Here is a 25,139-nt window from a genome sequence, read left to right as displayed (position 1 = left end):
AGTCAATCTCTCTCTCTCTCTCTCTCTTTTCCCTGCCCCCACACAAATACCTATCTTACAGTGACCAGAACTGAGATTTGAACAAGGGGGCCCAAAGATGGAAGGTGCCTTGGGCACATACTTTAACTCTCTTAGAGAGATGTAGGGACAATTACCTCTGGCCATAGCTATAACTCATCAGTGAGCTGATCAACAGCCCTCGGTTAATTTGTATTTCTTGGTCAGAGGACACATGGGGTCAGAATGGCACTATCAATTAGGGCCTCATGAATATTAGGTGTTCATTCAGAAACCTGACTACTTTGTGTCTTTTTTATACTTAGCATCTCATAGATCCCATATACATTTAGTGTATAATGAATATTTAGTACCCAGGACCTCATAAATACTAGATATCTTTTGATCCTTTTATTCCTTTTCACCTATGTCTGACTCAGGAATGTTCTAATTACTAACTGCTTGTTTATATGTAACATACTTTAAATGTTTCACTTACGTTTTTAAAAAATCATTCAACTTCTATAATAGAACTAAATATTTCAAAAGCAAGTGTATATTGCAACCACATTGCCCCTAACTGCCAGACTAGTAACCGTATCAAAGAAGGAAATTATTTAAGTCAACATAATTTATCTACATTATATGGGAACCTAGCCTAGGCTCCAGAGCAGACCAGCTGGTTTTAACCACTCTGAGCTATGTGGCTCCAGGCAACTCACTTACTCTCCTCATCCTTCAGTGTCTTCAACTGGAAGAATAATGGAATTTACTATATATAGCCATTCTGTAGATTAGATGAAATAATCTAAGAACTCAGAATAGTGCCTGGTAAATAGAATATGTGATATAAGTGATAATTTTGTAATAAAATTTACCATAGACCCCTTCACACAGGTACCCCCAAAACATCTCTTTTTCATTTAAGCTATCATCTAAACTTAATGCCATTTCTAGGTCTGGAATCTACCTTTGTTCCCTTTGGGGAAATTATAGGGGTACCTGTCTTATCTCAGATTATGTGACAAAGCAAAGTAAATGTAAACATGACATGACTGTAACACAACGTGATCAATCCAGTGAGAGAACAATGCAGAGAGTATTACCATCTCCAGTTCACTCCCCAATCACATCTCTCATGTGAATTGCACTGTTTCCAATCATGTTACCCTCCTTTTAACCCAGAATTCCTATTCTCTGTAGAACTGATTTGACTGTATATTATCTGGCTATGGTTTTTTTCTCCTTCTCCTGCCCTGTTCAGCTTAAAGTACTCTACGTCTGTTAGCTAGATTATGAACAAATGCATGCTGCCTCTCCATCCATTCTCCACTTGACCAAGAATGCATCATCTTGCTGCCTTATACCAGGATTCACACATCCAAACCCTAGTTGTCAACACTATCTGCCCTTTCCCTCCAAGATCTTCCTCAATCATCTGAGTCCCATCTGAAGATAGAAATGATGAAGAATAATAGTCACCCTTTCTCCAATAGGTGCTATGTACCAGGACATGTGTTCATGGCTTCCCACTCAATCCCTAATCCTAATACCATAAGCATTACAGTCAGCACCCACAAGATTTCCTGTAAAGTATCTCTTTTAAACCCAGAGATAGGAAAAATTAAAATGCATTCGAAATTAAACTGTAAAATCAATACACAGTAGATCAGAAATATGTTGTCACCTTAAATACCTAGAAAGTGAAGAGTCTTGCATTAATTGACCAAAACCAGATAGAATGCATAAAGTTTTCTAAAGAAAGAATGTGCCATAAAAATTGTAGAAAAAGTCAGTCACTAGTTGGTCACCCCAAGAATCATTCCAACTCCAACTCTCTTGTCACTTTCCACTATATAGGATGAAAAAGCCAACTACTTGCTTTTCCAGCTTCTTTGCAGCTGGAGGGATAGGAGGCAAGTATGTAAAGGAACCATGCAATGGGATCACATAACCCAATTCCGACAAATGAGAAATACTGGAAGTCTGCTGGGGATGTCTACAGGAGGTTTTGCTTTTATAACAAAGGGGGCACTCCTCCCCCATCTCTTCCTACCTGAATGAGAAACGTAATGGCTATGACCAGAAAGGACATGGCACTTATACTTTAATAGATCTGAATTCAAATCTGTTTTTCCACAACTGGAGGTGCAGTGCTGGGCAAATTCTTTAACATGCCTCAACTGTAAATGGGTTTAATAGTATCTGTAGATGTTCCGATGAGAAGAGAATGATGCACCAGAATGGTCAGACACTTGAATCCTCAGCTGTTATATTATTTCCAGCTGGCACCTTCACGGCATTACCAGATTTTAATCAGAAGGCACTTGACACCATTGCTAGTCTCTGGGTGCATCCAAATCCCTTGTTCTGCCCATATCTCTGAATAAAGTCCATTTATCAAACTCTCTCAATTTGACCATTTCAATGTGCTATTTACTTTCTGCTAGAGCCCCAACTGATGCAACCACTGATGAAATATGCATGTCTGAGGTGACTGCACTTGGATCAAGAGTAACCAGTCCAACTAGACCTCAGAGGCACCCTTCAATTCAAAGACTCCAGAGCCAAGCCTTCCTTCCCTTCCCTGGGGACCCTGGTCTCCCACCTGTCTCAGGAATGGACACACACACACACACACACACCCATCCCACCCCAACCAAAGAAAAGGAAATAGCATCTAGGCAGGGTCAATAGCTGGATTTGACTTTTATGGAATGAAGAAAAAGCAGAAAGGACTAAAATGCTTTAAACTCCATCCAGTTTCATGTTATATCCCTAAAGCCTACTGTAGTGCTGTCAGTGAGCTCAATAAATGAATCATAGAAAGGACTCCCCATGTCCATATCCCCACTCCAGCCTAGGAAAGAAGGAAGAGCAGAGATGAAGGGGAAAAGCTTCTCGCACAACTAGGCTGGAGGGAGGAGGAGGCCAACAATTATTCAATGATCTCAACAGTCTGGAATTACTTATATGGTGCATATTGTGCACATATCTTCCATTAATTTTGATCAGGCTATCAAAATCTTGAATTTCCTTATTTCCATCTGATATAATTTCTCTTATTTTGAGAAGCAGCTTTCCTCATGCTTAGTGGCCAGCTTCCATTCATTGTTTAGCCTGAAAATTAACACAACAAAACCCCAAGTCCTGCCAGAATCATATGGTTTCCATAATCTTAGTGGCCTTGAGCTTTTCCTTCTGGGCTTCCCGGCTAAGCCAACTGTTGCACTGCCTAGAGCTAGGCTTCTGGGTTTTCTGGCACCTCCGGGCCACTCATACCATTCTATCCCTATTCCTGCTATCTTAAGATATGCCTTTACTGCTCCCCGGATAGCCATTTGCTACTGCCAGCAATTTACCAGTAATCAGCAGCAATTAGCAGCAGCCCAAGTAAACACAAATTAGAAGCAACTCAGCAAACTCAGAGGGAGAAATCTCTGAGAATTTTGGACAATGTATGATCTCTTCTCTTCCTCCAGCTGAAGAGAAAAGCCTTACACCTATCTCCCCAGAACTCTAAAGAGACTGCTAATGTACATTAGATCCTGTAAACTCACAAGAAGCCATTCCTTCTTTAGGTCTGCAACGTATCTTTCTGGAACTCCCTCCATGAAACACGGTTTGGCATGCTCAGGTGTAGCCAGATGGCAAGTGACTAGCTTCATGTTATCCCTCAGTGAAGGAGTCGGAAGTCATTCACTTTGAGTTTCTTCTGACAGCAAAATGACACCAAAGGACTTCACAGGGGTGATGTTCAGAGGTGGTTCATGGAAATTAACATGAATATGTTAATATCATGTTATCATGAATATCATGAATATTAATACCCTCATTATTCCATTCAAGACACAAATTGGCCATGCCCACCATCCAATGCCCAGAGGTCAAGGTCTGATGAAAAATAAGACATGGGCATCAGTCAGTATGGAACCACTGGTCATCTGAAGAAAACCAATCAGCAATCTATCTACATTATCATTAAAAACAAACAATTCTTAAGCCTCTCTATGTTCTAGACACAGTGTAGGCACTGGTATTCAGAGTTAAGGAGTTCATAGGTGGGAAGAGAGTGAGATATCTAAGCGGACAGTTATTATACAGTATGATAAACACTGTGATAGCAGGAAGCACTGGGTGCTAGGGAAACTTGTAAGAGAACATCAGGAAAGGCTTCCTGAGAGAATGATGCTCAAACTAAGCCTTAACAAACAAACAGGAATCAGTAGGGCAGAGACATCCAAGGGCACATCATGTGCAGATGATCTGAGACAATGAGAGAATCTGGGACATTTGGGAGCTGTACTTTAGTTCAGCTGGTAGGTCAGGAGACAAGAAAGGCATGAAGTAGCAAGAGACGAGACTGAAGAAAGAGAGTCAAAGGAGGCAAAAATCTAGAGGTTCTTGGTGAATTCCAAGGTTCTTCCAATCACTATTTTCTTTTTAAAAAAAGAGCTATTAAGGGGCACTTGGGTGGCTCAGTTGGTTAAGTATCTCCCTTCAGCTCAGGTCATGATCTCAGGGTCCTGGGATCGAGCCCCACATTGGGCGCCCTGTACCATAGGGAGCCTGCCTCCCTCTCTCTTTCTGCCTGCTGCTCCCCCTTGCTTGTGTTTGCTCTCTCTCTCAAATAAATAAATAATATCTTTAAAACAAAAGAGCCATGAAAGAATAGAATTTTAGGAACAGAAGAGAACTTGGATATCAACTACAGCCATCTATTTTATAGACAGGTAAGCTCAAGCCTATGGAGGTCAAATCAGGATAAGAGGCAATACACCGAGATGATGGGATGATAGTTCACATATGTATAACATCTTATAGCCCATCACACTCTTTCATTGCCATATATCAATAATGGAGGTAAACATGAACAAGCCAAAAGTTATGAGCATGCCTCAATCACTGCCCGGGATGAGTATTCCTCAGTAAGTCCTTTTATGTCTCTGGATCTCATTTTCACATCTACAGAATGACTAAGGCTTTTTCCAGTTCTAATACTCCACATTCCTAGAAGCTAGCACTACTGAGTCTTTATTGCCATACTGGAAAAGAATAACTTTTCCTTCAAACGCCTGGAGTCATAATTTTCTGAAGGTTTTCAAAGGGGATCTAACCTGTATTTCTAATTATAATCCTTTTCATGCTTAAACAAACTAGTTACAAATAATCTAACACCACCCTTATTAAAACTGTCTCCAATTAAACGAAAAACCAAGATGCCTCCATAAACTCTGGAAACACCTCTGATCCCCAGAGTCAGCATTGCACTCCAAACTGAAATTGTTTCATGATATGCAAACAAAGTCCCAAAAATTACAGCTTTCTTTTTTAGTTTAAACTTAGGCACTGAAAACCCACAGGAACATTCAATAATAAAGAAATGAATATGTTGCACCTTCCGCCTTTCTCAACATTTATTATTAAAGACATTTGCAGGAGAGCAGGCTCACATTGCTTAGGAATCCATCCAGCCCTGCTGATAATTCTCACTATGAGGTAAGGAGCACAATCCGAGAGGTCCTTCATCTTCTGGAGAGTGGAACAATGTGGCTGTCAACACAAAGATTGAAGATGCAGGTGGACGCTACTCAGCAGGAGCAAAAGGATGCCTCGGTAGCAGTGATCATGTTTCATGCAAATGACCTGAAAATCAAGAGAAGGGGAAAAAAAAACAAAATGTAATTTTCTAAGTTTTTCAACAATGGTATCTATTTTAAAAATAAGGGTTCTGTGCTTCAGGGCACTGTGCTTTAGTGTGAGAGCTGAATATGGAAAAAGATCAGTTGCCCTCAAGGAGTTTACAAGGAACAGGAGAGATGAAAACTTAAAGTAGAAGGCAGCAAGAGATGAGTATCACAAAATCAGAAGGTGAGTTCAGAGAGGAGAGAAATCACATGCTGGGGTATCAGAGAGGCTGCAACCAACTTGGGCAGAGCAATGCAGGGCTGTGGCAGGAGGTAAATGAAGCAACTGTGCTCCAGTTGTCTGAACCACCTCCCTCTCACCAAGCACTTTTCCTTCACTTAACAATTTCCCTCCTTGCATCATCTGGATTTCTTTCCTTCTTTCTTCTACTTCTTTCACTTGTTCATTATGTATCTCCTCCACTAGAATGCAAGCTCCATGAGAGCAGAACTTTGCCTTGTTGTCTTCAATGTCTAGATCAGTGACTAGTGTGGAATAGGTATAGAGTAATGAGTAAATGGTATAGGAAGTAAGGCAGGCATGCAGGAAATAAGGAAAGGAAAGGAAAGGAAAGGAGGGAGGGAAGATACAGTCCACAGGGATGAATTTATGACCCTATCATCTTTACCCTACATCTTATCTACATTTTAAAGTTTGATGAGGATTACTTGCACTGAGAGATCTCCCTCTGCTCCCTTTAGCCTACCTAATTCTTAACTTGGCCCTAAATTCTTTTACAGTTATGTGTCTGGCCCTTCCACCATGCATTCCACCAAACTCCACAATCATTTGTACATGCCATGTCTTTGCTCCTGCTGTTCCTGTGCCTAAAATAGCATCCTTCTTGTACCCTTCTCTGCCAGATAAACTCCCACTCACTCTTCAAAACACAATGTAGCAATTTAGCAATACTTAACAAAATGTTAAATGTACACTCCTTTTGATCCATCTACCCACTTTTGGAAATGTATTCTTGAGGTTTTCTCACATAAGACCAATGTGAGCTCTTCTAGGAAGTTCTACACTCTGAGGCCAGGCCACAGGCTCTCCTGTGTTCGAGTAACACACAGAGCACCCCTCTCATTTATCATTTATCCTACAGTGTGTACCTATTCCTTTACAAAGTATTCTCCTCATAATAAACCTGAGCAGCTCAGGAAACTTACATCCCTAATGGGTAGACAGACAAAATATCAGTAAGAGAGCAAATAAATACATAAATATATACTTTCAAATAAAAGCTGGAGAAAAAAAAAAGGGATAATGCAACCTCCAAATAAGGAATGAGGAATCTCCTTTTTGGGGGGGGAAATGGAAAATGTTTATGTTAAGGAAAATGAAAGAAACAAACCTGCTTATAAATTATAATCATGGCTACGTATAAAAATGTACCCTAAAGACATTTCTCAGAAAAACTGGACTGAGATATACCTAAAGAGAATCTTCCTTTTTTAACTTATTGTATACTTACTGTGTAACACAGTTGACATATTTTTAAATCTAAATTCTCCTCTAAGTGGCAGTACTATGCGCTTTGATATTCTATGCTATGTTGCAGGCATCTAGGTCCTGTCTGCCCAAGTATGCTGTAAGATTATGGCAGACAGAATCCATATCCTGTATATCTTTTGCCTGCCCCCATGTCACCTAGCACAGGATACACAGAAGGATTTCAATTACTACCTAGTTGATTGGTCATAGAAATAACTGAAAGCACAGGTGGTATTGACAAGTTTGAAACATCATCTATGAATAAAGTGATCAAATTCATGGAGAGAGAGGAATCCAAAAATGGTCCATGACTACCTCATATTAAAACAAAAACAAAAACCTCTGAGGCTATAGATGAGTATAATTTTAACATCTGAATTTACTGCCTATATAGTGAATTTATGACTTATAAGAAAAAAACTTTACTTTGAAGGAGTACAGAAACCTACAGGAAGTGCATCATGCATGGCCTCTGATTTCTATACTCTCTATTTTCTAAAGAAGGAGAAGGAAAAGGAAGAGAATCACACACACAATTAATAAAATGAACAGGCAAGTCACAGATTGGGAAAAATTATCACAACATATATATGGAATATTATTGCACGTGTACTGGATTGGCAAAATTTTTAAAAATCTGACATTAAGAAATGTTTTCAAGAATGTGGCTCATTGGGAACTTTCATCCATTGCTGCTAGAAGTGGAAATATATCCAGCTACATACAGTTGATTCTCATTATCGGGAGTAGTTATGTTCTATTTATAAAGTTGCCACAAACACTGAATTAGCAAATATTGAACCACTCCTCTTGGGAGAAAGAAAGGGTTAGTTTCCTCCAAGTTTCTAGTCACAATGTTTTCATCAGCCAGTCAATAGCCATAAACTTGTTTTATGTGTGCTTCTGTTTAAAGACACCTTATTTAATATATGTTGTGGATTTATCAACATTGAATTCAGGGCTGATAGCACTATAACTTACACCTAAAGGAAACATTTAAAATACATATATTCTCCACAAGGCAAATCATAGTTTTCTTGTGCTTAGGAACACTAGACAGCACTTCATTACTACACCTGGGGCTCATTTTAAACAGTGAAATCAACAACAACAACAACAAAAAAAACACAAAAATATAAAAGACGTGGCACTAATAGACATGTAAAGGACACTTGTTCACAGTAAGCTGAAAAAAGAAGGCAGAGTGTCACCTGATTCAACTTCTGCTGGGAATGTGCACATTGGCAAGTCAAATATTTTGTCACTCTGCACCTGTCTGTAGTTGACCATGAAAGCAGCATAAGTATTGATGTTGGAGTTACAAATAAATTCTATCAAGGAGAACTCATAAATGCAGAATCTGCAAATAATGAAGATAGACTGTACTTTAGATAGAGCATTTATAGTCATTATTATATATCAGTACAATGCTGAGCATCCACCATAACCCAGCTATTTTCTCCTTGGCATAAACCCTTAGAAATTCTTGTACATGTTCAACAGAAGATATATACAGGTTTAATTTTAATATATCATTCATAATGGCCCCAAACTGGAAGCAACCTAAATACCCATTCTCAGTAAAATGGGTAAATATATTGTAGAAGAGTTACACAACTGCAATACTATATAGCAACAAACATTTTTTAAATTTTTTTCTTTAAATTCAATTAGCCCACATATAGAACAACAAACATTTTTAAACTACAATTTCCTGCAACAATGTGAGTGAATTCCACTAATAGTGTAGAAAGATGACATCCATAATGTAGTATTAAATGAAAGAATATTCACTGCATGATCCCATTTTATAAAACATAAAGTTTTTAATACTTCTTTTTTTGTTGAGAAATACAAACAGGTGGTGATATTATAAGGAAAAGCCAAAAATATTTATTACAACAAATATTTAAAATATGCATATAGGTTTGTGATGTGGGAAACAAAGGCAAAAGAAAAATTTACATTTCCTTACTGCTCACAGCCCATTGACTAGTCCCTGAAATAGGCAGAGTGACATCCTCTAGGAACTCAGCTGCCTCGATGTTAATACTTTACTGAGGGCAAAAGGTAATCTTAGCCCCCACCCCCGTCTACTTTCACATATAAAATTTCCTTTGGAAACTTCCTTTATCTATATATACACTGCCCCTCAAGCATCATCCCTAAGCATATGGCCCACCAATATACATGTGAAGAGTTTCATGACTAGGGTTTTATTAGACAGTTATAAATGACCTTTACGTAACAACAGCTAACTCCCTCAAGAACCTGGAAACCTTGCTTCTGAAAATCCTTAGAGACTAACTCTATCCTTAACACCCTCCCAACTTGAAATTATATGATTGGTCACTCCTCATGACCCCAGTGTAGCTCTTTTTGCCCACAGATTCTGTCCCATGCCTTAATAAAACCATCTTTTTTGGGACTTCTGGGTGGCTCAGTGGTTGATCATCTTGCCTTTGCTCAGGCTTGATCCTGGGGATCTGGGATCAAGTCCTACATTGGGCTCCCCCTTGGGGAGTCTGCTTCTGCCCCTCTCTCTCTCTCTTTCTCTCTCTCTCATGAATAAATAAATAAAATATTTCTTAAAAACATCTTTTTTGTACTGAAGACATCTCAAGAATTCTTTCTTAGCTATTAGCTCTGAACCCCAACATTTCCTACATCGCCTTGCATACACTTTTCTGTGTATATAGTATATTTTACAATAAAAAGAAAAACTAAATATTTTTTATAGGGTCAGAATATTCCACAAGTAAAATTCTTATATGAAATGGGGAAGTGAGGCAAGCAAGACCTATTGGCAAAGTTGCTTTTTAGCTTTTCCTAATGTTTAAAAGATTACCACCTTAATAAGGGCATACATCTTCAACGTGGATAGAACTGGAAGGTATTATGCTGAGTGAAGTAAGTCAATCGGAGAAGGACAAACATTGTATGTTCTCATTCATTTGGGGAATATAAATAATAGTGAAAAGGAATATAAGGGAAGGGAGAAGAAATGTGTGGGAAATATCAGAAAGGGAGACAGAACATAAAGACTCCTAACTCTGGGAAACGAACTAGGGGTGGTGGAAGGGGAGGAGGGCAGGGGGTGGGGGTGAATGGGTGACAGGCACTGAGGGGTGCACTTGATGAGATGAGCACTGGGTGTTATTCTATATGTTGGTAAATTAAACTCCAATAAAAAATAAATTTATTTTAAAAAGAAAATAAGGGCATACATCAATTCACTTGCCTTTTAATAATATTATATTTGAGTTGGAGGTCTTTATTTATCTTGTAGTTAAATAAGCAAAACATGTAATGAATAAATACAGTGTATTTACTCTCATCCATTAAATGGAAGTAACCAAATATAATTATATTGGTCAATCCAATAACTTATCCTGAGTCTTTTGGTTTAAACCAGCATATGGGAATCATTAAGTTAGCCAAAGCCTTATCTGAGCCACAAAAGTTAATACATGAAATTGCACCTGGCAGAAGTATCTAGAACCTCCTATCTGAAGTGTATTAGTGACAGCTCTAAGCACTTTGGAAAACAAATACAAAAAGTTGAACTGTCTGAACAATATTAAAGCCACAAAGTGTGAAACAAAATAATCCTCACAGTAAACCAATTTTTCTGTAGGATGTATCACTTCTTTTTTGATCACTTTTCATCTCTTAATCCAGAGTCCATCACCTACCCTGTACAGATGAGTAATTTGAATTAATCATGTAACTTCTCAGGCCTCTAGTTTTCTCTCTATAATACATAGGGTGTAGGCCAGCCATCTCTAAATTTGCTTTCCAGTGCTAAGATTCTCGAAACCAAGTGAAATGTATGTATGTATGTACATAGGTATGTATTTATTTATTTAAATTTAATTATGAACATACAGTGCAATATTGGTTTCTGGAGTAGAATTCAGTGATTCGTGACTTACACACAACACCCAGGGATCATCACAACAAGGGCTCTCTTTAATTCCCATCACCAATTGTAGCTCATCCCCTACTAAGGGAACTGTTTTTAAAAGAGAACCCTTCACCTTAATGCTCAACCTACAATTTATCTGCATTTAAGTGATAAATGGCCTGACAACCAAAGGAAATAATAGAATCAAAAGACAATCAGAATCCCAAATAAATTATTATAGTTATAATCTTCCTTCCTTAAATTGACCTAAAATGGACTTTGTTATCAATAAATTCCCCAGCATATAAAGCAAGAACACAGACCTTAAGGAACCCCAGGGGGAACATGATTAAATTGAAAGAAAACCACATATTTGATAGTACAATCATTTCACAGTTTTCAAAGGGCCTTTCTCCAAGCTGTTCCTTACTGCTCCTGTGATGTTTCACAAAAGAACTCATTAGGCTTTGAGAAGTGCCAGTTGACATTTGTGATCTGTGTTTCAGGTTATAATATGTTGTTAAATGTGAAGAAATAAAATCAGTGATCTTTAATTCAAATAGATCCATAAGCATATCCAAATGTCTGTTCTGCTTGCTACAACAGCTACAGATGACTCGATTTTCACCTTGAACTTATAAAGCATTAGTCTACGATTAGATCAAGAGATCTGAATAGTCAAATAGGTAACTCATCACTTCCCTACTAGCATAGGCCTATGGGTCCTGCCCTTCAATATTGGGTCTGGGTGAAGAGGTAATGTTTTTGAATTGCAATCTCTGTCCTCCACTGCCAGTACAACTAGCAAGTAAGGAAAAACTGATTTTTTAAGGACCTGTGTGGAGACTGATGTTAAATCTACTTTGGTGTTTTAATAAACTGATGAACATTTTGGGCTTGTTAAAATCATCTTTCTCCAAATTTGAAATTCTTCATCACATTAAGCCATATTTTCTCCCAGAAATTAACTATCCTAGAAGAGTCTTGATGGAATTCTTTATTTCACTAAGAGAAATAAAAATATTCTAAATAGAACTTCCAGTTTCCATTGTAAGAATGATGCTAGCTAACATGTACTGAGTGCCCACAATGCCAGGCACTATTAGATGTTTTACATGCACTATCTCTTTTAAAACTCATAACGAGTATAAGTGGCTAAAACTATCACAATCCTCTTTTGCGGATAAGGACAATGAAGGACTGACAGATTAAGTAATTTGCCCAGGATCACTCAATAAGTATTGAGTCTAGGACTGGAATTGTGGAATCCAGACATAGTGCCACAATACGTATTTTTTTAAAATATCTCTATACATTGCTGTCATATTCTTCCTTCCAGTCCTATATGATAGTAAATACCACTTAAGTTACCTTCACAGCCCTCAGTAACTCTCTTCCTCTGAGAACTGCCTACACACCCGCACCCTGGAAGAATCCTATAAACATGTACCTACTATATTACTTTGCCTTTTTGATCATAGCTGACTGGATCATGAGTGGACACCTGACCCAAGCCAGGCCCATCAGAATCCCTCAAGAATTTAAACTGAAAGCTCTAGTACAGAAGTATTAGGAGCTGTCATGTTAATGGCCAAGTTCTCTAGTAGTCAAGTTGTAGGGGTTCCTAGAGCTACCTCTGGGAACTTAGCCCCTTCCTGCATACTGCTTATCCAGTTTTCCTAGATTTCTATGAGGTTTCTTTTCCTGAATCTAGGTTGCATGAGTGGTAACCAAGATACAGTCATTTACTCATTTAATAAACTTTCAAGCATATCCTATATGACACGCATATAGATGGAAACTTAGTGAGTGGAATCCAACATTAAAACAACTAAACACACAAATAAATATATAGTTTCCAACTGTAAAAAGTGCCACAGCAAAAAAGTATGGGTTCCGTTAGAGAGGGAATTACTTTTGCCATAAATGAGATAATATATGTGAAGCACTTAGCACAGGGCCGAACTCCTATTAGGCTCTCAGTATATGTATATTCTTTGGACAAATCTCTCTAAATAATAAATAATAGTTCTGGCACAATGTCTTCCTGGTTGAGGCCCATATCCTGCCAAACTGTTCTAATTGACTGCTAATTTACTCCCTGCCTTTGGTTTCTGCTGCCAAATTATTATTCCCAAAATATCTTTTTATTATGCTGCCTATTTGTATCCCATGCCAAAGGATTTGGACTCTTTCCAGTAAGCCAGCTGTGAGGTCTCAAATGAGAGAAATGTAGGTAAGCTGGATTCTTGGTCACCTGCTCCCCCAACCATTACTCCAAGGGAAAATAAAGGTATAAGCTTCATGCACCATGGGCAAGAGGGTGCATGAAGAGTGAATGTCAGGTAGGCCCCTACAGCATCATTTCTAATGGGTTAAATAAGTATTCCAGCAATTCAATCTGCCCAGATAAGTTTTGACCAATGAGGGAGGGAGAAGGAATGGAGAGAACAGTTCTGAGATAAACCCTTCATTCTTCAGCACTGGAAAGACTGCTTTGATCACTCAGAGCAAACTTCTGTGGAGATGGTCAGTTTAGTAAAAAAGTTCAATCATCTGTTTGATCTTCTTCACCATATCTGGGTATTGGAGACATTCTCTTTGAGAAGCAGGAAGAGATTCAGCCCCACCAGGTGCTAGTCTGACATCTATTCTCTCCTCCTCCTCTTCCTTCTTCTCTTTCATCTCTCATCTAAAGCATGTTGTGACATTTCATGTGGCTACACAAGATAACAATCAATTACACAAGGACCTAGCTGGTTTACAATGGGAATTATAGCTGTAGGAAATAGAGTTTATTCCTGGAAAGGATAATGAGAGCGTAAGAACTTTGATTTTATGAATCACACTACCCGGTGTGGAAACAAAGTACACCTGATGAAAAAATCATTACTGTTCATAAAACTAAATCCAAGTCTGCTCCTGAAGGAGTAGTGAGTTCAATGAAACACATTCCTTTTTCCAGAGAAACACTGTGATACCCATTAGATGACAACTTTGAAATGAAGTAGCACTTAGGAAAATTGCTTACAAACTAGCAATTAAATGTAAACTTCCTTGCCTATCAGCTTCTTTCTCCAATTTTTAAGTGTAAGTTAAAAGAGATCCTTAGAGAATGTTCAACAGATAAGGCTGAAGCAAAACAACATTTTCTACTTCCATAGTGCCTGTCAACCCAATCAATGCAATATGAGTTGAGCAACTCTCAATCTGAGTCCAGGAACGTCTACTTCCCTCCTTTATCATCAACCTGAATTTTGGCAGAGACAGAGGGCACTTGTCCATGGAATTAGTGGGTTTGGATCCCAGCTGCTCAGCCTGCCTGCCTCTCTCCTATCACTGACCCTTACATTCCTCAGGAGGCCGAAGGGAAAGGAGCTAATAAAATTCTCAAAGATGTCTTCTTGTTGATGATAATTTCAAAAGCCATTGTGCAAACTTTTCCCCCATCCTTGAAGACCTGGGGGCTTGACAGAATAAAGTGGAAACACTTTAGAAAGGATGAATGATATTCACAGCAGACTTCAGAATAAATTATATTTTTACATTTGAAAACAGGAGCCATTCATGGAACATTAGTGAGCCAGGAAACTGACTCGGAGCTAAGTATTCAAAGATCAATACCACATAGTAACTACCCTTCAGGAACTCTCAGTCCAGTAGAGACAACCACTTTAAATATTTTCAGGAATAATACAGGTTTATATAGTACTGAAAAGAATACTTGCTATTTTGATGCCCAGTACCTACCACGCTTCTGATATTAGCACCCAATTTTGCCTCCCCCATTGGATTCAGTGTGGATGTAATAATTCAGTTATGGTATTATGTCCAAGACCAAACTAAGCCAACTGGATACCAATCTCATTGAAAATTATATATGAGGTGCTATCGAATTACAGAAAAGGATTCATAACTCAGCCAGGAAAGATTAGGGGAGACTTTCTGAAATAAGTGATACTAAATTTGAGTCATGAAACCCAAGCAAGAGTTAGGGAAACAGGGTCAAAATAAAGACACTTAGGAGAATAATGCACAAAAGAGATATATGGGGGGGTGAGGAAAACACCATAATGGAGACACACATGTATAATTCATTACAATAAAAAGTTTGAAAATAACACTGATATTTAGGCCTCACTCCATACCTATTGAATAAGAATCTCTGGAACTGAGACCAGACATTGGTCTTTTCTAAAAGGCTCCCAGATCATTCTAACTGCAGCTAGAAACAGCACACCAAACCATAAAAGACAAATGCCTGCACCTACACAGCAGACCCTTCACATTCTGGTCCTAGATTTCACATTTCACTTATTTTTCCACCTCTTGGCTCTCTTCCTTTTTTTTTAGCCAACAATACTAAATTTCTTGTAGATCTTCAAACATATCATGCCTCCTCAACTATTTACACAGGCTCCCCCTTCCTCCAGCCTCTCAGAGGCTACCCTCCTCCTCATTGGACATCTGAGAAGTTGTCAGTCTTCATGGCCAGCTCAAAGCCTAGCTCCCCTGGAAAGCCTTTCCTGACTCCACTACAGATGGAGGAGCTTCTTCCTCTGTCTTTCCCCAACACCTATCCCTACCACCACTGGAGTGACCATCTTACTATCTTTTTTTTTTTTTTTTTTTTACCATCTTACGATCTTATAAGACTTTTCACCTCTCCTGCCACGATAGACTCTGAGTGAGGATCTTGTCTTACTTCTGTATCTCTAGTCTAATATATATGATTGCTCCCCAACAAATATTTGTGAAAATACAGCAGAGAGTAAAGAATCTACCCATCTTCTTCTTCCCTAATAGATACTGGATATACTAATCAACTACATTTCTTCCATTCAAGTAAAAAGTCTTAAGGTCTTTAGAACTCCTTTTCAGAGTAGTCATACAGGAGGAACCCCTGCTTAAATATGAAAATAGCCAGCTACTCCTATTTTACTTTGATTATCTTTGGATAAATTCAAAGTTAAGGAGGTAGGACAGACTGCCTGAGGCCAGAAAATCTTCTCAATGTCTCATATAGCAACCTCTAAGTCTTTGCCAGTGTCGGAGAACACACAGGAATATAGAGATCAATAGTCTACCCCTTCACCTAGATCAAAGGCCTCCTGGGAACAAAAGCTACAGTTTATTCATTTGAATTCACAGGCCATATATAACGTGGTATCTAGATTAGAAGAGGAACCCAATAAATGTATAGAAATAAAATAGTCACCCACAGATCTGGCTATCAGTGCTGGTGTTTTCATGGGGTATAATCTGGGATGTCAGCTGGAATATCTTACACATGGCCTTAGCATGTGGCTTGGGCTTCCTCACAATGAAGTGGCCAGGTTTCAAGAACGAGTGACCCAAGAGAGCAAAGTAAGTATACGGCTTTTTTAAAAAACACATGGCATTTTTATGACCTAAATTCTGGATGTCACAAAGTATCACTTTTTGCTGTACTCTACTGGTCAAGGCAGTCTCAAAGGTTCACCCAATTTCAAGGAGAAGGGATATAAGCCTCATCACTCTATGGAAAGACTATCAATTCCACATTTCAAAAACAGCATAAGGAATGGAAAATATTGGGTAATTATCTTTGAAAAATGCAGTATGTCACATACCTAGGATGATTATGCAGATAAAATGAGACAATGACATAAAGTACTTAGCTTGTGCCTGGCACATGGTAAGTGCTCTGTAAACAACAGCTATAGGTGGTTTTTTAGTGTTGAAATGGCCCTTTCACCTTCCACCTGTGCCACAGAACCACATAGACTCACCTACAGATGAACTATATAGTCAGAGAGACCAAGAGAGTCACATCACCAGTAAGTGGCAGAGCCAGGATTTGAGCCCAAGCTATCTGGCTCCCAAGTCTGCCCTCTTAATCTCTGTATCAAGAAATCTCTCTTTTGGAACATTTATCTTGTTGATGAACCTGAGAACCTGAGGAAGGAAGAGAGCAGCCATCAGTGAAATGAATAGCTCACCAGATTGTGAACATCCAATACTAACTCTATGCCCATGGACATTGGTGGGGTAAAGACCATCAGACAGTTCATACGGACCATGAGCCAGGGCTCAGTTCCCAAAGAAGGGGATCTTCCTTGATCCTAGCATTGACTAAACAGCATTTGGTTATCTACCAAAATCATCCTGGGTCAGGAGAACCTGTTCATGTCACTATCTCTGTACAAATGAACCTACAGAAAGGCAACAAAAGCAACCAGAGCACCAGCAAGGCAGGGGTAAGCTGAGCTAAGTGCTGAGGAGAGGTGGAGATGGGCTCTCCTCCCAGGGGAGGTGGTGTGGCTTAAGAGCATGAGCCTGGAGGCAGCCATCTGGGCTCCACTTCTTACCAGTTAAGTGATCTGCAGTCTGAGCCCCAGTTTCCTTGTTTGTAAAATAGGAAAATGACAATAAGAAAACTCCTGATGAAGGGCTGCTGTGAGGATTAAAGAAGCCAGGGCTTGGAAAACAATGACACCTACAAAGTGTTCAAACAGAATTAGTGAAGATTCTAAGAATATGGAGTTTCCAGTATTCCAGTTTGGGGCCCAAACATTCACTCTCTTGGCAAACATTTACACAGAGCTATGCATATGTGAAAGGCTGGAGCCCCCTCTCCACCCTCCAGGAGCCTGATGAGACCTGCTGCCCCATAACTTGCACTTCTCCTTTATAACCTATATTACATTGGCATTTCTTGTTCAGATCCTGTCTTCCACAGACTGTGGTGCCCAGCAGGGCACAGATCTGTTTTCTTACCTTTAAATCCCCAGCTTTGTACCTAATAGACTCAATAAATATTTGTTGAACTAAAGCAAAGGATTGCAGAAGGGGAAGTTGGGGGAAGTGGGGTAACTGGGTGATGGGCTTATTAAGGAGGGAATGTGATGAGATGAACACTGGATGTTATAATGTATGTTAGCAAATTGAATTTAAACAAAATATTTTAAAAAATGAATGATATACAGACAAAAAAATTGTTGAACTTATCAACAAATAGAATAAAAATTCAACTCCCAACTCAAAAAAATAAATAAAATATATTAAGAATAAATATTTTTAAAACTCTCAGCCCTATTTTCCAGATAGATGATATATTCTAAGAATTCAGTATGCTCTCCCTCTTCCATATAGCTGTCACCATCGTCTTTTCTACTCTTGAAACAAACATTGAAAAAGCAAAATAATAAATAAATATAATTTCAGATAACAAGTGCTATGAAGGAAATAATCAGGATGTTACAATACAAAATTTCTGGGTTGAGCAAGCCTATAGAACCAACAAGAAGAATCTATATGGAACGATGCTGCCATTAAGTGGCCAGGACTTTCCTTCTTCCCTGTGGGCCTAAGACAACTCTCTCTGAAGGATACTAGACAGGCAGTTAGGAGGCAGGATTCTGACACAAGTGCTCTTCATCCTTAGTTAACAGGAATCCAGACAGTCTGGGGAAGCTCCTTCTACCCACCAAGGCAGCATCAGCAGGAATCTGTTAAAACTGCAAGGGCACCAAGCAGACCAAAATAGTACAACAAAGGCTCTGAAAATCAAATTGTCATTGAAACCACAGCCTACAAAAGTAGCCCAGGACTTGAATACTAAACCTAAAAAGGGTGAGCACCTACCAAAATCAAATAAAATCCAGAGTCTCCTGATGTGATAACCAAGATATTCAGGACACAACCCAACACACCAAGAAACAAGAAAATCACAACTTAAAAGAAAAAAAACCAATCAACTGACACTCAACTGACACCAACACCTAGATGAATCAGATGTTGGAATTATCTGACTTTAAAGGATTTTAAAGAAGCCATCATAAATATGCTTCAGCAAGCAATTAAAAAAGCTCTTTAAACAATGAAAAAATATAAAATCTCAGCAAGGAACTAGAAGTTATAGGAAAGAACCAAATGGCAATTATAAAACTAATAAACATAAAAAAACAACATTTTTAAATCTGACTGGATGGATTCAGTTAGCAAAGTAGAGAAAACAGGACAGAATCATTGAACTTAAGAATACCTAAGAGAAATTACCCAATATGAACAACGGAGAAGAAAGTAAAAAGCAAAACAAAACAAAACAAAAACAAAAACAGTTTCAGGAATCTGTGGGACAACAACGAAAGACCCAATATTGGCATCACCAGAGAGGATACAGAAAGTGGCTAAAAGAGTATCCCAAGAACAATGGCTAAAAACTTCCCAAATTTGGTATAATAAAGCCACAGATTCAAAAAGCTGAGTGAATCTTAAATAAGATAAGCACAAAGAAATCTATACCAAGACACATCATAATTAAACCTTTGAAAACTGAGACAAAATCAAAAGCAGCAGAAAAGGAAATATTACCCATAGAGGACATCTATTCAAATGGCAACAGAACTCTCAGATTTCTCATCGAAAACCACAGAGGCAAGAAGGAAGCTTTTTTCATTTTTCAAGGGCTGAAAAGGAAAAGAACAGTCAACCATGAATTGATATCTCAAAAAACTATCCTTCAAGAATAAAAGGGAAATAAGGGCGTTCTTAGATGAAAAAAAAAAAAAAACTAAAAAAAAAAATTGTTGCTGGAAGACCCACCCTTAAAGAATGGCTAGAGCAGGTTCTTAAAACAGAAAGGAAATGATAAAAGGAGACTCGTAGCATCGGGAAGGAAGAAGGAACAACAGAATGTGCAGAAATATGAGCAAAAGAATAGATTACCCTTCTCACAAGTTTTCTAAATTATATTTGGTATTTAAAATAAAAATGATAATAATGATACTCAATACAATGATATTTAAAAGTGGAAAAGGTAAAAGGACCTGAAAGGAAGTAAGGTTTTAACACTTCGCAGCCAGTGGTAAATGCTGCTACCATTCAACTGTGATAAGTCACATACCTATACTGAACAGTCAGTGCGACTACTATGAAAATGTTGCAAAATGATACACACAAAAACACCATAAATTGACAAGTGTATCACTTTTACAAACCACTGAGCCTGGTTCTAAGAAACACAATGCTTTATATCTAATGCCTGATTCTTAATTTATGAAAAATATACTAATGGTGAAATGTTTATAGGTTTGACTCAAACCAGAAATTGTATTATAGTCTGTTAACAATATATAAATTACTAAATCACCCACTTGACATTTTCCCCTGAGATGTGTTTTTTTTTATAAAGGAATGTTTTTTTTTTAATTTTTATTTATGATAGTCACACAGAGAGAAAGAGGCAGAGACAGAGGCAGAGGGAGAAGCAGGCTCCAGTCACCAGGAGCCCGACATGGGATTCGATCCCAGGTCTCCAGGATCACGTCCTGGGCCAAAGGCAGGCACCAAACCGCTGCGCCACCCAGGGATCTCCTGAGATGTGTTTAAAAGGATTTTCTTCACCTCATACATGACTTTATGATACTTTTTTAGTAATGTGGGTCAAATTACCATACACACAATAAAGAACATTTTCAACAAAGTACCCATAAGATAAAATTCAAAAAAATCTTTGTCCCTTGATTGGAATAAAATTAACTACTTCAATTAAAAAAAAATTTATGCCTCAGGGAGCAATACTTTAGAGAGAAGGGTCAGGAAATGTCTTTCCTTGAAAGCAATGTTTGAGATCTTAAGATAAATGCATTCCAGGTAGATAAGTACCCTATATAAAGATCCTAAGGCAGAACAGAGCTTTGCTTTGGTTCAAGAGTCTTCTACCAAATAGATTATTTATATGTGTACCTTCTCTAATTGTTTTTGTTGCCTAAAACACACAGATTCGGGCAGCCCCCGTGGCCTTGCGGTTTAGCGCCACCTTCAGCCTGGGGTGTGCTCCTGGAGACCGGGGATGGAGTCCCGTGTCAGGCTCCCAGCTCGGAGCCGGATTCATTCATTCATTCATTCATTCATTCATTCTCTCTCTCTCTCTCTCTCTCTTTCTCTGTCATGAATAAATAAAATATTTTTTAAAAAGTTCACACTTTTGAACATTCTCTAATTAAAAATAAATAAATAAATAAAAATAAAACACACAGATTCTTTGTGCCTTAAGAGTTTTACTGATACGTGCCATAAGGAGAAATATCCAATCAATAACAAAATCAGCAAAAATGGGAAAGTTATTAGGATACCAGTAAACTCACAGAGATCTCAGAATAAATGGTGTCTGGATTTGTGTCCCTTTTCCCCATCTCTTTGCAAATGATTCCATGGAGGTTCCTACCTTTCTACCTTATCCCTCCCTTCTTTTCTACTTTATCCCTTATCCCTCTACCTTATCCTTTCTACCTTATCCTACACACAATTCAGTATTTACTTCTTTAACTTGGTACTTTTTTTAAAAAGATTTTATTTACTTGAGAGAGAGCACAAGCAGGGGGGAAGGGAAGAAGGAGAGGGAGAAGCAACTCCCCCTAGGAAGGGAGCCCAAAAACTCAGGGCTTGATCCCAGGACTCTGAGATCATGACCTGAGCCGAAGGCAGACACTTAACCAACTGAGCTACCCAAGTGCCTCATCTTGGTATTTTTAATATGGAAAATAAGTGTCAATTTGTGAACTTTTTAAAGTAACCTTAGATTACTGGTTCTCAACCAGGAGCAATTTTGCTCCCAAATGGCACATCTGGCAATGCCTGGACACATTTAGGTTGTTATGAGTGGGAAGTAGCTGCTACTCTCATCTAATGAGCAGAGGCTAAGGATACTGCTAAATATCCTATAATGGACAGGATAGTCCCTCACAACAGAGACTTATCTAGTCTGATGTTATCTGCTTTAGATTAATGACTATAATGTCCATCCTAAGGGAATTCCAAGAACTCTGTCTCCCACTCCAGTGTCTAATACTGATTCCTCCTTGAAAAGTCAGCTTGATCTTTTCCCAGAACATCAAAAGCACTATGGGTAGTAATTCCCAAAAGATGCTCCATGTGTCATATGACAAAATCGTTCTGTGGTCAAACAAGTTTCATAAATGTTGGTCAGACAGAGATATATAGGTTCCTCTTATTCTTGGAACTGGCTAGATCAATAGCAATGGCTAAGACCATAGGCTAGAGTAGAAATGAGCACCAAAAACAATAGCAAGAGCTCTTTAATGACTACTGAAGAAGCAAAGAGGTAGACAAGGAGACTGGAGTCTAGCAATTTCACTGACAGAGGCTAGAAGGCTCTCTCACACCCACTGATTATCTTCCCCTAGGCAACTCGCTAGGGAAAGTGATGGATACACAAGCAATAGTGGTACAAAGAGAAGGAAACACCTAAGTAAGAATTTAAATCCAGTATTGGTTTCTTGAGACTACCATTATAAAGTACCAAAACCTGGTGGCTTACAAAACAAAAATGTACTGTCTCACAGTTTTGGAAACTACAGGCTTAAGGTCAGGTTGTGGCAAGGTTGGTTCTTTCTAAGGACTTGAGGAAAGGATCTAATGTGGGCTTCTCTACTTGGCTTATACATAGCTGTTTCCTCCGTGTATCTTCTTACATGGAAGATTCGGAAGTAATGGGGGTTAGGACTCCAACATATATTTTTTGGGAGGACACAATTCAACCCATAACACATGGCTAGTTCATACTCTATGTTCTGGCCAATGGTTCTAGTTTTTTGGCCTAAAATCCTTTCACCAAAGCTATTAGTGAACAGTAAAAGGGACATATTTAATTTAATGCCTTCTTATGCATGAGCTACTTCATACAGAAACTGTGAAAAGCTAGACAGTAGGAGGGAGAACAGAAGAGAGGCCTCATGTTGAATAATTGGGGGCTATTTGTGCTTTCCAAGGTAAATGAACTGAGCTATCACAAACATGTCAGCATTTACCTTCAGACAAAGTGTGACAAGAGTTTAGGCAAAGGGCAGTTGTTCTTCCCACTGTCAGAAATAATCATAAAGTCTGTCAAACCTCAGACACAGAGCTCTTATCTGTGGAGAGCCCACCTGCGGCAGCTCATTCAAATCTAGCCTACCTCCTACACCTGCTGCCATTTATTTACATTAAATGGCATTGCAAATTGTAGCAGTTATGTGGATCTTGACCTGAAAGTCATCAGTGCTCAGGCACCTGCCTCACAGACATTGTACTCCCGTAGAGAACTGGCTGCATTCCATTACGAAGTTTGGGTCCTGGAAACTATCCAACAGCAGGTGTGGATAGCCAATATATGGGCCATCGATGACCTGCTTTGGTGTTTGAGCAGGAACCATAACCCACGGAGAAGGCATTCTACATCAACTGCCACTGATAATCATATGGTGCCAAATGTCTGCATAACAATCATTCCTCCTCTCTGTATTATTTCATTTAAAAATATTTACAATATCCTTACTACATACATGCTAGAGACACAACAACCCTATGAGATAGATACAACTACTATTCCCATTTTATAGATGGGTAAATCAGAAGGCACTGAAGGCATAATTTACCCAAGGGCACACAACTTGCAAGTCTAAGAATCCACCTTTGAACCAAGCAACCTGGCTTCAGAATCCATGTTTTGTTATTGTTGTTGTTGTTGTTTTTAAAGGTTTTATTCATTTGAGGAGGAGGGAGGGAAGCACAGAGGGAAAGTGAGAGAGAGAAGCATTCTCCTCACTGGGCAGAGATTTTGACACAGGACTTGATCCCAGGACCCTGAGATCATGACCTGAACCGCAGGCAAACACTTAACCAACTGAGCCACCCAGGCACCCCCAGGATCCATGTTTTATTCATTGGGCTCTGCTGTCTCTACATTGGCTCTGTGAGCCAAGATGCGACGTTTCCAAAGTTACATGACAGAATTTGTTCAAACATGAATATTAAGAGAATCCCCACTCTAAGTTCTAAATATATAGACATTGCTCAGAGCAATCCTATAAAATAGGTACTATTTCTATTCCCATCTTTCAGTCTGGTAAATTGAAAGACAAAAAGAGGTTAAATAATTTGCCCAAGAGCACTTAAAATATATCTCAAAAATAATGCTAGATGCTGGAGGTATAACCTTGAACAAAGTAGCCATGGTTCCTGCCTTAACTGAACTTACACCACAGTTAAGAACACAGACAAGTAAATAGGCAACTGTTACACACTGCGGTAAGAGCCAGGGTAAAGTTCTGTGTACTATGCGAGCACACGGAATAGTTAGCCTTCCCTGAAAAGACTTCCTGAGGACTGATATTTTGGCTTAAACTTGAAGATTAAGTTAGGCACAGAGGTAAAGAAAAGAGGGGGAACTATTCCAAGAGAGTAAAATCAGGAAGCAAGACAAAGGGCACAGTTTGTTCTAGGAGTTAAAAGAAAATTAGTATGGTTTGATGTGTAGAGTGCAAGGAAATGGAATGGCAAGAAATTAAGTGGGAAAATAACATATGCCCTAGGAACAATGAGGACCCACCCAGGTTTAGGAGGTAGAGTGGTATCATCAGGTCTACATTCAGAAAGACAAGGCTGTAGAGCATGGATTGGTGGGAGGAAGACCTAAGTCAGAGTTGTCTCTCTCCCTGCTGGGAGTCACTGCAAAAATAAATCCAATTTAATATCATGCCAGAATTAAGCTTAGTGATTGACTATATGGGATGTGTGGTATAATAAAAAATGTATTTGGTCTTTGTGCCTAGTTTCTGGCAGAACTGTTAGAATGCTTGAAATTTCCCCCATGACAGGAGTGTATTTTGTTATTCGTAAGGAGCCCCTTTTGAGCACCCCTGATTTATGTTTATGAGTGATTTAGGCTGGAGCCTTTAGATAGCCTCAGGATGGGTCACCAGAAAGACCAAGTAATTACAGGATTGAAACTTTCAGCCCCACCCACTAATGTCTGGGCAGGGGAAAGGAAGAACTATAGATTAAACACTATGAAAACTCTTAAACAAGATTTGATGAGTTTCTAGGTTAACAGACCTAGAAGGTGCGGAAGAGTGGCACCAATAGGAACCCTGATTTATAGCCAGTCAGTCAAAAATATAAGTAACAGTCTAGACTTGAGATTGGCATCTGAAATATGGAAAGCCTTGTAAAACTGAGTCTTTAATCTATCTTCAGATAGATAGTGTCAGAATTGAGTCAAATTTGGAGGATA

At 38.7% G+C, this 25,139-nt stretch overlaps 1 protein-coding gene across 5 annotated transcripts in view; it reads right to left on the bottom strand.

Moving 5' to 3' along the window:
• The window catches only part of CRH (corticotropin releasing hormone), a 201,973-nt gene that overhangs the window by 123,481 nt on the left and 53,353 nt on the right, over positions 1–25,139 (bottom strand). For 3 of the 5 annotated variants that reach the window (XM_072804452.1, XM_072804455.1, XM_072804451.1), the window contains exons 2-4: positions 8,388–8,536; positions 5,451–5,643; positions 3,558–3,737 (exon numbers count right to left, since the gene is read on the bottom strand). The gene's annotated coding sequence lies outside the window, so the exon portion shown is untranslated. The remainder of the gene's footprint in view (positions 1–3,557; positions 3,738–5,450; positions 5,644–8,387; positions 8,537–25,139) is intronic. The other 2 variants (XM_072804453.1, XM_072804454.1) reach the window with 1 other exon arrangement.

Source organism: Canis lupus, chromosome 28 (assembly GCF_048164855.1).
Source record: "Canis lupus baileyi chromosome 28, mCanLup2.hap1, whole genome shotgun sequence".
NCBI lineage: Eukaryota > Metazoa > Chordata > Mammalia > Carnivora > Canidae > Canis > Canis lupus.
Note: the sequence above shows the minus strand (reverse complement) of the source record. Positions and strands in the feature narration are given on the sequence as shown.